Source organism: Carassius gibelio, chromosome B4 (genome assembly GCF_023724105.1).
Source record: "Carassius gibelio isolate Cgi1373 ecotype wild population from Czech Republic chromosome B4, carGib1.2-hapl.c, whole genome shotgun sequence".
Lineage (NCBI taxonomy): Eukaryota > Metazoa > Chordata > Actinopteri > Cypriniformes > Cyprinidae > Carassius > Carassius gibelio.
Genome location: NC_068399.1, coordinates 17,389,664 through 17,406,911, shown reverse-complemented (window position 1 = coordinate 17,406,911; position 17,248 = coordinate 17,389,664). Strand labels below are relative to the sequence as shown.

Genomic DNA, 17,248 nt, shown 5'->3' with positions numbered 1-17,248 from the left:
ACATCAGGTAACTCCATGAATTACAAGAACGGGATTGCAATTACTGTACTAGAGATGTCCAAACAAAGTCAAAGAAAAAAGCCAAATGAATCATCTGATATTCCACTAAATAAACGTAAATAATAATAATGGTAAAAAGAAACTGAAAAAGAAAAGTATTTGTCCTCAAGAGTAAATGGAGTTTGGACAGTCATGTCAGGTCTTAATATCTCTGAGTGTCTCTGTCATCATGTATCTTAATTTTTGTCATTTTTTCCTCATGACGTTTTTGAACAGCAGAATGTAAGTCATTCCACAGGTGCTCAGTTGGTTTGAGATTTGACTGGGCCACTCCAAGACTGTAACCTTTCTGGTTTCAATCCACTCCAGTCTGACTACTGCAGTATGTTACAGGTCATTGTCTTGTTGGAATCGGAATCATCTTCCAGGGCCCAGCGCCGTTTTCCTCCAGGGTTTATCTGGACTTAGCTCCATCCATTTTCCCTCTCCATCCTTATGAGTTTTCCAGTTCCTGCCCCAGAGAAGGATCCCTGAGGTATCCACCATACTTCACTACAGGGATGCTGCTTACTGCCTGAGGCTTCAAAGTTTTGGTATTATAAGGCCACAGAAAAGATCTGCAAAATGGAGCTATTTCATCCCTATGGGCAAACTTCAGCCTAGATGTGATATGATAGAAAAGGTTTTGTGTTTGCCACCCTTCTGTCAGAGAGACTGATGAATTGAACTTGCTATTGTTATCTAATGCAATAGCTCACTCGCTCTCTCACTCTCTCTCTCTCTCTCTCTCTCTCTCTTCTACTTCTCCAGAGAGTGTGTAAAAACAAATGAAGAAATGATTGATGTTTTACATAAAAAATAACAAAAATATATAAATATGCATACAAAATATAAAATTACTAAATATATAGCAATTTATACTAAAATATTTTAATTATAAATATAAATATATTGAAATTGCATTTTACACGGACAGTGTGTACAAATGAATAAATGAAGTTTTACATGTAAAAAAAATATGATTACAATTTCCTGAAATATTTCTATATGGAATTTAATAATAACAAAAAATATGTATCTGTAAGTGTATATATATTTATATACTTCTTATAAAACTTATTACAATTATATTAGAATATAATTCATAGATTATATTAGTAAAACATTATTAAGCATTATGATTAGCAATGATACAATAAAAAATCAGTATGGAAAACGGCATATATTATGCATATTTACAGCAACATTTGTATAATACACAGCCATTTTTCAAAACTATTCTCTTAAATGCTGATCAATCAGATTCAAGTATTTTAGAGAGCCATTTAAAATAATATATACATACATATATATAACATATATTGTTATAAATATTAAATCTTTATATATATATATATATATATATATATATATATATATATATATACACATATATTAATCATATAATTTTGTGTGTGTGGGGGAATGTTTAAGTATGTACGTTTGAATATGTATATATGTATATAAGTGTGTAAGACGGAATGAGAGAAACCGAGAGAGAAGAGAAACGGGGGATGTGGGTTAATATGTGTGACTTGGTGACTGAGGATCATTACGAGATGAAAGGAATGATGTGCAGGGCCCATAATGAGACTGCAGTGTGATTAATACTGACACTGTGAGCTGTCTCTAATTACTCTAATTCAATCAGCCCTGTTCTACACACACTCTCACACACAGATAACACACTTACATAAGTGCACATCTACAATACCCTCTCAAATACAGATGTACGCTCCCAGACGAGGCTGCTGCAACTTGTTCTTTTAAATGGGAGCTGAAGCGTCTGAACTGACCTCGACAGGCTGCACAGAGACGCAGTCAACCATTGAAAATAGCAAGAGAACAGAGCTAGAAAATATAAACCGGGCGTGATCGCAAACCTCCCTAGAGTCAGTCTCACATACAGGAAGTTACGCGACAAGCAGAGGCCCGTATATATGAGTGTGTGTGTGCGATAGCATTAGGGAACCCCGGCGTTGTGTGTGTGAGCATCTTCTTTGACTTGGTGAAAAATCACTGCATTGGTCTGAAGAGAAATCTCCTCCTGTCGTAATTAGCTGCGCCGCTTGACTGACGACCTCGTTAACGAGTGGCATCATGCGATTCAATTTCTCCGTTTTTTGTGCAGGAATCTGAAAGGATGTTGCTGCTAATTATCATAATTAAGACAGCTGATTTGTTCACTTGCACATGGGGAAGGATGGCTTTAATTAACCGAACGGCTCTGGAATAGATTTGGACTCGACACTCGAGACTGACATTGTTTATACTCTGTGCTGTTTACACGGCGAACAAGTCCGATAAAGTGGTTTAAGTGTTTTTCTGCTCTCTCTCTCCTGCCGATATGCAAACATACAGCCACACGAGTTTAAAGGATAATCTGTATTTGTTAAGAACCAGATACAAAGATAAATTCCCAGTTATTTTGTGTGCAATGGGCTCTCGGTTGGGCTGATAGACAGATAAAAATGCAACTTTGCCATCTTTGAAACAAGCGGGAAAAAACATCCCGTTCTTAAAGAGAAATGACCCAATAGATGTGACAAAATGTATGACATCAAGAAACTTTCTAATAGTTACAGGGAACTTTTGACTAATAGTTACAGGGAATGTGCAGAATTTATATTGAGATTTGAGAGGTATGATGGAGATTTTCAGTGTATAGCGACTGAAATTAGCAACTGAAATTTCACTCTGTTCCTTATTTAAAGAGATGATTTGGTTTCAGAAACTTGAAATACAGCACACCAGTCATATGGACTTCTTTATGGTGCTGCTTTCTACTTTTTAGAGCCTGACAGTTCTTGGTCACAATATGCTTCTACTAAAAAAAGAGCAGCGTGAACATTTTTCAAAACATCTCTTTTTATAAGACCAGAAACAGAGAGTGTGCATGTCACGGGAGTCATGCCAAAACAAACACAGTGACATACTCGACAGAGATATGATACGGTTACATGGTCATCAAGGATACACGGAGATCACGTGGCCAGCCACGCTATCGCTCTGTCTCCGTTTGTCATTGAAAGTTTCCGTTTTAGTCCGTTTACAATGAAATGCAACCCCGGAGTTTTCAAACTAAAACGGGGTCAGCATCATTTTCAAAAGTCTCAGTTATAGACCACTGCATTATTATATTATATTACCACTGCAAAGGTTTCCAGAAGGAAAAAGACACACAGGTTTGGAACATGAAGGTGAGTAAATTCTAAGGTCATTTTCTTATATACATTTGTATTAACTTTATGTGCTTTTGTCTAATATTTATTTATTTATTTTTTTATATATATTGTGTGAGATTTGTTTTAATTCACACAAATAGGTTTTAATAATGTTTGGTTAACGATAAAAGCCTGCTTCTTAGTTCTTTTAGTATCCAAACTTATATTTTGGGTGAATTTTAACCAGAGAGGTTGGGGTTCTACAGTACACAACACTGTGCCAGTGTTGGCCAATACATAGAGACATACGTGTGTCTAAGGTGAGAACAGTTAGTAAGTGGGACGAGAAGCTTTAGACATTACCGGGTGAAAGGCTCTTTGTTAGAGAGAGAAGAGGAAAGGGGTCGAGATGAAGGGGGGCTAGTCGAGCAGAATAATGCACTTCATTGTGTTTTGTAGAGGAATGTGCAGAGGTATGGTTCAAATCAATGCCCTGCACACTGCCATTGTCCCGCCCTTGCAGCCCCTCGCTACCTTGGCGACCCCCTGCTGGAATTAGCATGCTCCACCCCCGAGCCTGCACTTGAAGGAAGAAAGCGATTAAACTGGACCTGAGGGTAATCTCTCCGTTTGTGTGTGTGACTGTGTGTTAGAGAGTGCGAGGCTCAATGTATAATAAGGAGCAGACGTATGACGAGGCCCAGCTCTAGTCTGCCATGACTTGGCCTTAATTAGAAGAGACACAAACGGTGGGGTAGTAAATTAGTACTGTAACCGTGCACAAGTCAAAACTCCAGACTAGACTTGCACACAAACGCAGTCATCAGAGACAGACTTCAGGGTCAAAGGGCACCGACTGAAAGACGAAAAAATGCCACAGGAGGCCCACAGTCGAACCTTAAAACAGACGGAGACACAATACACACATTGAGCTGCATCCGATCTATATCTATTCCTTGCCCTCTTTCCTAAATACCAGCTTTCACACACCAGAGGCAGAAGTATTTAATAATAAGTGGGGCCTGAGACCCTGCGAGAGAGTTTTGGAGCTGTTCTGCGTTGACATACTTACATTTGTTGATCTTGTGTTTTTACATCTTGCAAATGTAAACATTTTATATGATTTGTTGAATTTAGAGCTTCGGAAGGATGATATATATATAGTACAATAAATGTATTATTATGCAATGTCTATTTGTCCGCTGGTTAGTTTTTAGGTTTATTCACAGCATTCTTCAGTCACATGAGTTAGGGCAGAGTCACATGACTTTCTGATGTACATCTAGGAATGTATTCTGTCGATGTCATGATGCAAATTTTTTGTCCCAGTATGCAAATGTATTCAAAATTACTATAAAATGCAACTCATAGATACATGTCTTTAGTAGTCTTTTGTATATCGCTTTTAAGATGAGCATGTTTTTAATTATCTGAATTAAAAATCATTTTGATTTTTTTTTTTTTATATTCACAAAGTCAAAAGTAGTCCTAAAAAAAAAATCCTAATTAAAAGAGAAAAGGTTTTCAAAAGAAATAATAATTAAGTAGTGTGGTATAATCTTTTATTAAGATTTCTTTGAAAATAAAAAGATAACAAAAACTGCTTATTAATATTTTGAACAACTTTTGCCCATAAAATCAAAATCATATGGTTGACTAACATGCAGAACACAAAAACAATAAATAAAACGGCTAGTAATACATTGTAATATAGCTATATGGTATAAATCTGAATGCCAATCTGTGGGTTTCAAAGTTTGTAAGAATTGATTTTTTTGTGAGGGCAAATAAAATAATGAACTACTAGTCTGGCCGACCATCCAAACAAAACATTACTGTTGAGCCCATTAAACACACACTTCACCTGTCAGTGTGGTGTGTGAGATATCTGGATGTGTGTAAATGGTGGGGTTGAGGGGAATGCAGGATTGACTATATTTAATTAGTGTCAGTAGATGTGTCCCGCTGGAGATCACTAATTAGACTTTTACATGCTGATGTAATTATCTGAGAGTGCTGAATATGTTTAATTTAATCCAGCCCTCCCGTTTCTAAACAGTCGTTCCACGCAGGTAACATGCTCAACCTGTCTGTTTCTGAATACAGTGCCCTTTGATGCAGCTCCTTCGAGAGGCACTCAGCTGTGTCTAGCCACATGGCCTTGTAGAACAGCACAACATTGAGGCCAGCCTTGTACAAACAAGACACTGTGGTACGGACACATAACTGAGAACACATCCTGACTGTGTATACAGGCCTGTCTTTGTGACAGAGTGGAAGGGCCTACGGCGCAGCTCCGCAAGGAGGCCCATCCCAGTCCCCCAGATGAAGAACCCTCTACTTCAACTCCACAAGAGGATTTATCTTGATTTCCAAATGTTAAAGTGATAGATCACCTGAAATCAAAATTCTGTGATCATTTACTCATACTCGTGTAAGGGTCATTAACATTAGCGAAATTGAATTATGTCAGTAGTAATGAGATGTATAAAAGCATCACACAAATAGACATCTTTTTCAAATGAACCAGGTTGGTAAATGCGGCAATTTTGCGTGAGCAACTTAAACCTCTTGCGAAATCTGCATGGAGAAAAACTTGAAATTCGCTTTTGAAACTTTTGAAACTACTGGATTTCGTCCATGAAAATTTGCAAAAACAAAAGTAATTTGTGGCCACACTCTAAACCAATGAACTTAAATCAGATTCTGCTCTGTTTATCACATAAAGCTACTGCATGCTTTAGAAGACTCAAATAAGGTACTTTACTAGGCTTTCATTGTGCTTTTTAATTAGCTTGACAGCCCCTAGCCACCATATTTTTTCATCGAATGAAAAAGAGAAGAGTGAACATTCATCAAAGCTTCTTCTTTAGTGTTCAAATGATAAAAAGTTAAAGGGGTTTAGCAGGACGTTATGTTGAGAAAATAATGACAGAATTGTCATTTTTAAGTCAACTACCCATCATCAACTCATAGCAGGCTTCTTAGCTATGGCTTTAGCGTGCAGGAGGGGCTCATTTTCTGAGACATACATATTCAATTGAGACTGTTTAGTATGTGAGCACGACACCTCCATACAATTCTGTTAATCTGCTTGGTAACAATGGCCATTGTGAAAGACTCCTTATGCATACAATTGAAATGAACAGAAATTGGACCATCTTCCAGACGCAATGAGGATTTGGCGGCAAACCAAGCGAACCCCACACAGAAGAGAGTTTAGTGCGGAGGCGCAGCCACAACTCGACATCTCACACCAATCTGCCATTATTGCAGCACTTTTCACAGTGGTTGTGGGCCCTCGCAGCTCGTCGCTCGCTCAGACCACAGCAGTGCCCCGGCCCCTAACAGACGTGGCGCGGCCATGCGGTGTAATTTAAAGGTTCGTTTTAATTGATTTCTTCCCAGAGAACATGTTTTCCGCCTCAATACAACCCTTTCTTTTCCTCGCCGTAACACTCTCTCCCACTGGTTTTTGTTGTGTGCGTTTTTTTTCCCCTTCCTTCTCCCCTCATCTTTCTTCCAGTTCAGTCGAAAGTGCATTAGCTTCCAAACAGAGTAATGTCGGTTCGATTGTGAATCGATTGTACTCACCTCCCCACCAGCCCCTCCGCTTGAGGGGAAGAAAGGCTAAAGGGAGGGAGAAGTGTTTGTAAACAGAACCATGGCAACCGCTGCCACTCTGACACTGGAGCAGAACCCTCCGAAGAAGGCCGGTTTTCTTTATTATATATCATCGTGTATGAATGTTACTCACACAAACAGAAACAATTACACAAGCACACAAACATACATTCACATTGAAGGCCGTGAACCCTCACAAAACACACACATCCACATGAATAGAGACACATCTACCACAAATTATGGTAGACAGCATTAAAATAATACACAGCTAAATCTGAACATTTAATTAAGAAAATGCTTGTGTAGTTTAATAGCATTCAACGACACGATTCTGGTGTATTGTGAATAGTTCCCAGTGCATTGGCAACTATATGGTTTCTTGTATTTTTAATAAAAAAAAATTATAATACAATACAAAACAAAAAAATCCTGCATTAAACATGACAAATTAAAAAAAATAAGTAATAATTGTATGAAATGTAAAGATTGAATAATTAAATAAATAATTAAATCATGAAATTTTTTTTAATAAAATAAAATCATGGATTGTTAATGACAAATTGAAAATGAAAAAATAAAATAAAAATAATAATAATTAAAACAATTATAATAAACTAAAATATAAAATTATATTTAAAAAATATATATAATGCAAAATATATAATATCTAAAAAAGTAATTGAAAAATAAATAATGTATTAAAATGTATTAACTGTAATAAAACTGGTCCAAACCAACCTGATATATTAGTCCCTGGAAATGACACAGTTTGCCCACTAGGCGATAATCGGATTGCATTATATGCATTATATGAGAAATCATTCATGTCCGTATGATGAATTTAGTGAGAGGTTTAATACATAGGATCATGAATTTGTTCAAAAAGACTTCAGTCTTGAAGGCCTGAAAGTCTTTAGCGTGACTGTAGTCAACAAACAGGGAAAGGTACCACGTCTCTCTCTCTCTCTCTGTCTCTCACAAACTACAATGTCCAATTCTCAGATTGCACAAACAAGCCATAAAAATACCAGAGGGACACACAAAATCCCCCAAGATGCCCCCCTCCGCCCTATACCCCTCTCTCACGTCTCTTTGTTACAAAGAATGCTATTCAGTACTCAGTGACTTCTCTTACAAGGCAGAGGCCATCTTAATGAACAATAGCCTGCATGGAAACAAAAGGCAGATTATTAAGTTGGAAGATGAGGGGGGAGGCATGTGAGAGCCAGAGAAAGTGACAGAGCAAGATCGAGAGAGAGAAAAAACGTGGCAGTCTCTATATGGCCACACATCTGGTGGCCATGTGTGGCTTTGAGTGCTAATGATGGTCTTCCTGAACTCTCCACAATTAGCTGTGGCCCAGAGAGAGCGTCTCTCCACGGCCCAGCAGAGGAGGGGGGCGGAGGGGATGCCGCCTCTGACCGTCTCTGGCCTTCAAAGAGCGGACACTTCCACTTCCACCAACAGTGGCTTAAAACTAACTAACAACCCATAAAAGTCTTTAACAGTCCTCTGCAGTGCTTTGAACAGACAACTAGTCATGATAAAAACAGCCAGTGAAAAGTAGTAAGTAACAAAAAGTTTTAAAAGACGACAAAAACATTCCTCGCAACATGAGAAAGATTACAGTATCTGTGTGCATGACCCGCTCTCTGGATCTTGCTCAAAAGACACCGATAACCAATTCGCTGAAGGCAACAAATCCACTGCGAGCGTCGATGAAGACGTTAATTTGTTAACTTTACAAAAAGCATCGAGTCAATTTGTCTGGGTCTGTATTCCAAATAACCACAGTGAACTCGCACGCACGCTCACAGGCAACTGGATTCTTGAAGGGGGCGACACCTGGTCAAGGTTTCCATTCATTTCATTCACGACGACTCTCAATGCAATTACAGCCGTTTTGTATAAAAGTGTGGGAGGCTTTCTTCTCAGGAGATTGGCTCCATATATGAAACCATCGTGGGGATACAAATAGAAGATGGAGAAGAAAGCAAAGCGAAAGAGACAGAAAGGGACGGGGGTGGAGAGGATTGAGAGAAGGAAGATTATAGATGGAGAAACAGTGAGAACTTTAACCTGTTAATCAAATTGTGTTGCGGAACATGATTTCACTGATTTATAGAGAGCATTGAATACAAGATCACATCAAAAATTGAATTTAGACCTGGAAATAAAATGTTTTGTAAATGTTAAAACAAATAAGTACATTGACTATGTGAATCCTTTGCACAGACAATAAGATTTCCTTTGAATGAAGCACAACATGCTCTTTAGACCATTCTGAAGTCATGCTCAATATGCTGTCTTTTACATGCTGATGAGTGGTAAAAAAAATAAAAAATTATAATAATTATATATATATATATATATATATATATATATATATATATTGTGATGAGTCAGCTGCCTCCTCCCTGATTGTCACCGGCACCCCGTCCTAAATCGCCGCCCTTCACCAGGCTCCCGACTGGAGTGGGTGTGTGAGAGGAGGGGCGCTGGACGAGTCAGGGCTGGCGGCGTGTGATGGGGCACACCTGAAGGGAATGGAGCCTCATCACCGCCGCTTTTTAAAAGCCCAACGCGCCTCTCCTCGGGAGACCGGTCTCTTCCCCCTGCATGCACGCTGGTGTCTGCGTGGGTCCAGGAAGGGTGCATTGAGGGACTCCCGCGCCACAAGAGACGTGAGCTGCCGGACCCGCGATCCGGAGTAGAACCGCACCTGCACCCAGGATGCCGGGCCGTCCATCCCCTACCAGCACCGCGGCCAATGAGAGAGATGCGGCCGCTAGAGGAAGCCACCGCCCCTCGCGCCCCGGACCGAGGAGGGGAGCGCGTTCGGCCGCCGGACTCCACCCCTTACCTGGACCCTTCCTCCATGAACACTGCCCGGCCCACACGAACCCTGCAGCACGACGAGGACACCAGATTCCCTGTTATTTTGGACACTCCTCCCCTTTGGCCACCTTTTATCCCCGTGTTATTTTATGATTTATGATAAAAGCCTATCCGAGGCCTGACGCCACGCCCACTGTGTCTGTCTTGTGCTCCTCCCGTGACAATATATAAATATAAATATATATAATTTTATTTTACATAATTATATCAAACTGCAATTGAAAATACTCGTAAACAAACTACAGTTACTTTTTTATCGATTACATAATTACAAATTATTATGATTCATCATTTATTGATTCTTCCGAACTCATCTTTTTCATCTTTTTAAATTTCTAAAATAGCTTACTGCTTATATACACTCTTCCAAAATCTTACAGTTTTGTAGAAGACACAGCATTTGACCACTGGATTTGAAATTTAAGAAGTGTTTCAACATTGCAACAACTACTCGTCAACACAAATTTTCATTTGAATTATCATATAGGTTATTTAACCATGTATTTCTATGTCTTTAAAAGGCTTTTGTCTTTCAAACATTAAAATGCACAAATTCACAAACTTTTTTTGTCAACTGATTCTTTTTCACCTAATATATTTGCTTGAAGTATCGGAGATTTTAAAACCAATATTTTAACAGTAAAGTATCGCATTTGCATGTTCTTGGTTCTCTGACGTTGGTTATGGTCACATGACATGCCGGTAAACGACATTTTTTAATACGTGTTTTATTTAGATTTTAAAATGTATTTGATTGATTTATAAAAAATTTACATTTTTATGATTTAATTAATTATTAGCTTTTCATTAACTCACAAACCCACTTCAGTTCCTTCACAAACCCCAGTTTGGGAAACCTTAATGTCATGTAATGTTCAAAACGGACTTCATGTTGTTAATTACTCTTAGTATGTTTATATCAATATGATGTGATAGAAGAGATAGGTCAAAAGTGATCAAAAAGTAACTTAAAAGTAGGCAGTTTAAATAACCGAAAATATGTAATGTAATGGACCACGTTACTAACTACTAACAGTACTAACAGATTACTATTTTAATGTATTCTACCCAGCTGTGATAATATATAACAAAAAATGATTTTATCTGTTTTCAAAAGATCATTTAGGTTTTTGAACTACATATAGCTAGTGTTCAGTTCCACGTATATGTGTGTGTGTGTGTGTCCCTGAGTGTTGCAAAACCACGGGAAATGAATTGTGGACTCCACCATTCAGTCATTTTCACTTTTCGTCTCGCGTTCTCCATTTTTCAGAGTGACTGCGCACAGAGGGAACAGTGCGAGATCAATACAGCTGAACTTCAGCCTTCGATTTCCTCAGTGCCACACCGTTACCACGGAGACAGCAGCTCCGGTCCCCGAGCGGCGGGAACCGCTGGAGAGAATGGCTACGTGTCCAGCGATCCCGTGTTCACGCAGTTACTTTGCGCTCTGGGTGCTTAAATCTTAAGGGGCTTTAAAACACGGTATCGATGGAGGTAAAAAAGGCTATTCTAATAACCTTCTGATGTGTTAAGTGAGTTAAAACAGGCTTTTAGGAGTTTCTGTGGGAAGCTCAGCCTTTCAGGATGAGGGGTTTCCTCTGGATTTCACATCGCTAGATTTGATAAAACTGCCACAAAGTCTGGTTCACTTTGAAGCCCATTCTGTATACTTAAACAGGAAAATGTAATTCTGCAAATCCTTCAAAACTTCAAATCCGAAGGTCCTTTAAGACTTATGACCTAATGTTATCATTTTCCAATTCAATGTTAATTTTAATGATGATTTTGATAGGTATGACAGGCAAAAGAACCATTCACTCTAAATAAGCATTTTGTACCCAATCATCCTGCGAGTGTGTACATCATGTCTGTGTGCGCACGGCTGTCCTGTTCACAGGGCCCGGCTCGACAATGAGTGTAATTTGATTTGTGACATCTTCATTGTCAACTTGGTGTGGAGATCAAATTTTCAAGCCAAATGACCGCAGCGAAGCATCCACTTCCTCTGCTGCCATGGCGACGAGCTGCCACCGTGACATGGAAATATGGGAGCATCACAACAGATTATTGGCACAGTTTGTTAAATGGATTTACATTCCAACATTTTTTAATAGGAAGTTTAGGTTTTATGGCATTAACATTGGTTGGAATTCTTTTATGAATGATAAAAACAAAGATCTTACACCTTTCCCATAGCATGCTTTCGGATATCCTGTGTTTTTATAGAACTTATATAATTAGGTAATAGAATTTAAACTTGGGCACATGCTTAAATAAGCTACTTAGGTTCAAATGCAAAACAAATGCACTATGGGTCAGATTCTTCGCAAACCAAAATAAAGCTCTCATAATGCCTTTGTTTCAGGGTGTGGGTCAGGTTTTGTCAACATAATGTTTTTTCCCTTGCAAGGAAAAGTTAGACCTGAAATCAGCTTAATAAACAATAGTGGAGAAATTAAGTATATAAACTATTGAAATGTAAATCTAAAACGGTTTGAGTGGTGTTCAGTTTAGGGGATTAGGAGCAGAATAAAGTGATCATTAAATAAAAAAAATCATTAGCTCGACAGAATTTATGATAGGAAAACAAACAATGTGTAAGAGACACAACTGTATTGTGAACTTTGCACTTTATGGTTGGTGTGTGGAGGGGTCAAACCGATAGCTGGTCAGACTGATAGGCCCAATCAATGACATATCCATTTCTCACACAGTTACTTACACACACAAACACGTGTTTCCATGTTTTATGGGATAATTCTATAGGCGTGATGGTTTTTATACTGTACAAACTATTTTCTATCGCCGTACACCGGCCATTTTAACATTTTAACTGACTTTCTGGGCTCCATAGCAGCTCTCATTGGCCAAGTACTGGAAAAGAGGCTGTCTGATACACATGTAAAGCAACCAATCACAGTTTGTTTTGTTCCACGTCATTTTCAGGGACGTAAAAATGTAAAGTATATTGTCCATACGATAACTAACCAATGTGCATCTATGAATTTATTACCTGGAAAAGTGACAGTATGCCTGATCTATTACATAAATGTAGTAAGAAATAAATTGTAAAAAAATGAAATAATGAATGAAATAATTATAAATAAATATTTAATTTATAGCATTAATTGTAAAGTTAAATATTTATAAATACATATATAATTTACAGTATTTTAATAAAATAGTTATTGCTGTCAAATCGATTAATCACATCCAAAATAAAAGTTTGTGTTTACATAATATATGTACACACACACACACATATATATATACACACAAAGCTGAGTGAAACATCAAGTGCTGTTCAACTAAATTCCAGCCCTCTTAGAATGCTGCTAGACCAATACAATTCATGGACAAGAACTAATTGTTGCATAAAACAACAGATGTCTAGATGTGTCCTCATTTAAATAGCAAGGTAAGGTGTAGGTGCGTGTATACTGCTCTCTGTAAATCAGAATGCAGGACAGTAACACACTTTCAGAGGGGATCATATTCTTGATAAACATTACAGAAAGACAGAGAGAGAGAATAAAGGGACAGGCAAGACAAAGACAAAGTGAGTGTGAGTGTAAACGTGTGTGTGTGTGTGTGTGACCATGGTGACGGAACTGTAGATCCTCTTTGCTCTGGCACTAAAACAACCATCTGCTGGAGCTTTGTTTTTCAGACCTGCGACAACAACGAACCAGCTGTACGCGTCTGCGGGCATGTGCGCCTGTGTCTGCGTGTGCGCTCGTGCAATATGAGCGAGGCGGAAAACAAGAACAGGGGCAGAAGAAATGAAAGAGACAAACACCTGTGAGCTGCCAACACGATTCACGGCGAGAGTCACCTCTCAGTAATGAATACATTAGGAGTGGACTAGCACGTCCCAGTCCACCACAGGACTTGGTTTGTGGTCCTTGTGTCACATCTCACGCACTCCCTGATTCAACTTGGTTGCAGTTTGTTCCCCTTCGACATGATGGGAAACAAAAGCAAATTTAACCTTGAAGAATAAACAACACGAGTTTGAATGTGGGCCGATCTTAAAGAGGCTATTAAGCATGATGGATGGCGCTTAATATGCATGCAAAAATAATTGTCTTGTTGTTTCATCTTCCGTCTTCATTATATCTGAAACTCGGCGAGGACAGAATGACAGAGAGGTGAAGTTAAGCAAGGAGAAGTGCTCTTTTACTGTTACAGCACAGTGTTTGGTCTGTTTTTCGACCAAATTATGCTGTTATCATGAAAAAAATAAAAAAATTGTAACACTTGTTTGTATTGTTTTTTTTAAACCTGACTAGATTCTATCAAATCATTGGGAGTTATTACACTGATTGAAGGAACGCGAACTCAGAAAACGTTTTATTCAAAAGAGAAGGAAAAGGACAAAACTGATTTCAATCTATTCAATATCAAGGGACTCTTACAGGAGTTAATAATATATTTTTGAGTGGTATATAACTCCAGGGCTCTTAAAGTTCATACATCCTTCACAATGGGTCTGTTTACAGATTTCTATGAGTGACTCCAGAAGGTCATTCTGCACACTGGGCATCATTTCTAAAGCCTGCGTTTGAATAGTGTGACTTTCACAAAGTTGCTAATGGAAAAGTTTGAGCAACATTGAGTGACACCCAGCGTTTGTTGCTTTGGTTCTCTGGATATTTCAGACATCTCACAATAGAAAAAGGCAGGTCAGCTCAAGTCCCCATCTGTGTCTCCAGTCTGAGGACAATGAGGGTCATGTAAGGGCGCATTCGAGCCTCTGACAAGCTCACAGCACCTGATAGACTAAAGAGTCGACTCGATGAAAGAAACTGAGATAGAAGCAAGAAAGGCCATCTCTCATGTCTTAAACTCAAGACTGTGATGATGGTAAAATGCAAGATTCTGACCTTTTCTATAGCACTGATGGAGGCAAATGAAACATCACTGTTAAATCACCCAGACAGGTGGTTTATTGAACAACAGGAAGAGTAACTTCTATAGAATTGCATCAAGACGCAACAGTGGTTGCAATCTGTTTTACTTGTGTGATGGATTTCCAAGTGAATAAAAGGCACAATATGTAATTTTCACCACTGGAAGGTGGGTATTCAAAATAAACAAAGACCAGGTAGCGTTGTTTGATGACGCTGTGACTGAGTGTGGAAACATGGGAGTTTCATCCACACAGCCAATGGTCCTCAAGCAGAAATCATGTGTATGGATGAGCTGATGATTTATTACGTAGTAGTAAATGAAGCAAGGTGAGGCTAAAAGCCAAAGGGAAACGAGGTTGCTGAACGAGCGTGACACATGGTTTGAAAGCAGCAGAGCTTTTATTATGCCACAGTCGAGCACTTCCGCTCCTTCTGGTCATGCGTATGTGGGAAAAAAGAAAAGCAGCGCTGATTTATCATATTAGATACATTCTGTTATAATGCTACTCTGTGCAGTCGTCACTGTTCTATTAAAACACACAACATATTAAAGGTCCCATATTGTCAAAGTTGATTTTTTTTATGAATGTTTCTGTCCAGTACGCTTGTTTTATCATGGTTAACTATAGCTGTCAAGAGTTTGTTTGTCTGGCAGTGGCAGCAAATATGCGATCATATTTCTAATTTGGGGCTGTATTACATCGATTCTGGCACCCAACATCACAAGAAGATGATATTTTAAGTTCCTTACATAGAAGAATCTGCGCTGCTTTGAGTGGACTGCCCCCAGTTTCCCCATTGTTTTCTGCCTCCAGCTAGCGCTGTGATGTTGGGTGACCCTAGTAACGTGTGGTTGGCCTGGCCGTGCGTCACTCAGAAAACAACAGGCCAATCAGAAGAGAGGTTCATGAATATTTATTAGACAGGCTAAAATCGACCTGTTCTTAGCAGACCTCCTGAGAAAGGAGCTGTAAACATATAATGGAAATTGAGGGGTTATGACGTCATTGTCAGGTGAGACAATGACGCTATGGACACGGTCCATATCACTGGTTAAAATTGCTTATTAATCTGGGTTGCCCCCTCAGAATTAGCAATGTAAGGGGCGTGTACACTGAAAACAGGTCTGTCACATACAAAAACCTGTGCCCTGAGCCCGAATGGGTGGCAGAAGGTAGAGAAAGAAAGAAAGAAAGAAAGAAAGAAAGAAAGAAAGAAAGAAAGAAAGAAAGAAAGAAGAATGGATCTCCTGTTCTTCATGGAGGGCCTCAGACTTGTCCAAGAATAAACAGGAAATGCAGCTGTGTCTGGAGCCCCCCCCCCCCCCATTCCAAAATACCCCGCATTCCTTATGGGCTTCCATCATTTTCTATCCATCCAACCCAACTTATTTCGGCTCAGAGATGTGAAAAGGGGAAATAAAAAGAGAAGTTATATAAAAACATCTTCCCGCCCAGTTCCCCTGGACTCATTCTTCCCTCTGTAATGTGGTCCGATAGTTAGAAATCTGGACACGCAGTTGCGTTATTTGACTAATCCCTCTTTCTGGAGAGCAAGAGGAGGAGAATGGTGGCTTTGTGGCTGCAGACAGTGTGGCGAGAAGGACTATACAGTACCAAATTGAGGTCGCCCAGAGACAATGGTTGTCCTTCAGCTTATATTCACAGACGTCCCACAACTCTATCAAACGTGTCTCTCCCTGTAAAGACTTTCGTATTTCTATCTTACACTGCAACAATAGGAGCAAAACTCCTGAACAGAAGCTTCCATCCACCAATGGGCTTTGTGTCGCTCTTCTTCATGGTGGTTAGTGTTCTGGGACCAAAATCTGGAGGGGAGGCTCTGGAATCAACAGTTTACATTCTTTTGACAGAAAAAACACTAAAATGCACAGTTAAAGATAGATATCAAACATAAACTTCAGCTTATCCTAGTTTAGCCCCAGACAGAGGAACCACATGACAAAATTCTGCACCTGATGTTAATCATCTCTGATGGAGTGCTGCTCTTCATTTGAAGCATATTAGCTGCCCTCTTGGACACAAGGTCCAAAGAAAACATGCATATGCATGCGGTCGGACCAATAGAGGGATTATGTCCATGAATACATTAGGCTGGGGCAGCAATTCTGCATACCAATGCGGACAGCTGACGTGCCCCTTGTCAAAGTGTCTGAGCTTTGCATGAATGTATACATCTGGACGACTAAGATCATGTGATCTTATTATACTTCTAATTAGAGCGCGTCTATAATGGGAAGCAAGACTTTTTGTTGGCAGTTTTCCCACACTATTTTCATACTGTAGCTATCACTCGCTTTCTTGGCCAGAATAGACGGATAAGGATTTAGTGTAGAAAGATGGGGTGACATACAACAGAGAACGTTAAAGTTAAAGATGTTAGAGGTTTACAGGAAGAGCTGTACACTTTATACTACGATATGTCAGAAGACACATTAACACAGACATTATATGCAACCCTGGAAAACAAAACCAGTCATAAGGGTCCTTTTTTTAATTATTGACATCAATACATCACCTGAAAGCTTTATAAATAAGCTTTTTATTGATGTATGTTTAGTTAACCATAAAATCAAAATACTGA

At 39.0% G+C, this 17,248-nt stretch overlaps 1 protein-coding gene across 3 annotated transcripts in view; it reads right to left on the bottom strand.

Moving 5' to 3' along the window:
* The window catches only part of LOC127956774 (transcription factor SOX-5), a 194,907-nt gene that overhangs the window by 90,671 nt on the left and 86,988 nt on the right, over window positions 1-17,248 (bottom strand). The window lies entirely within an intron of this gene.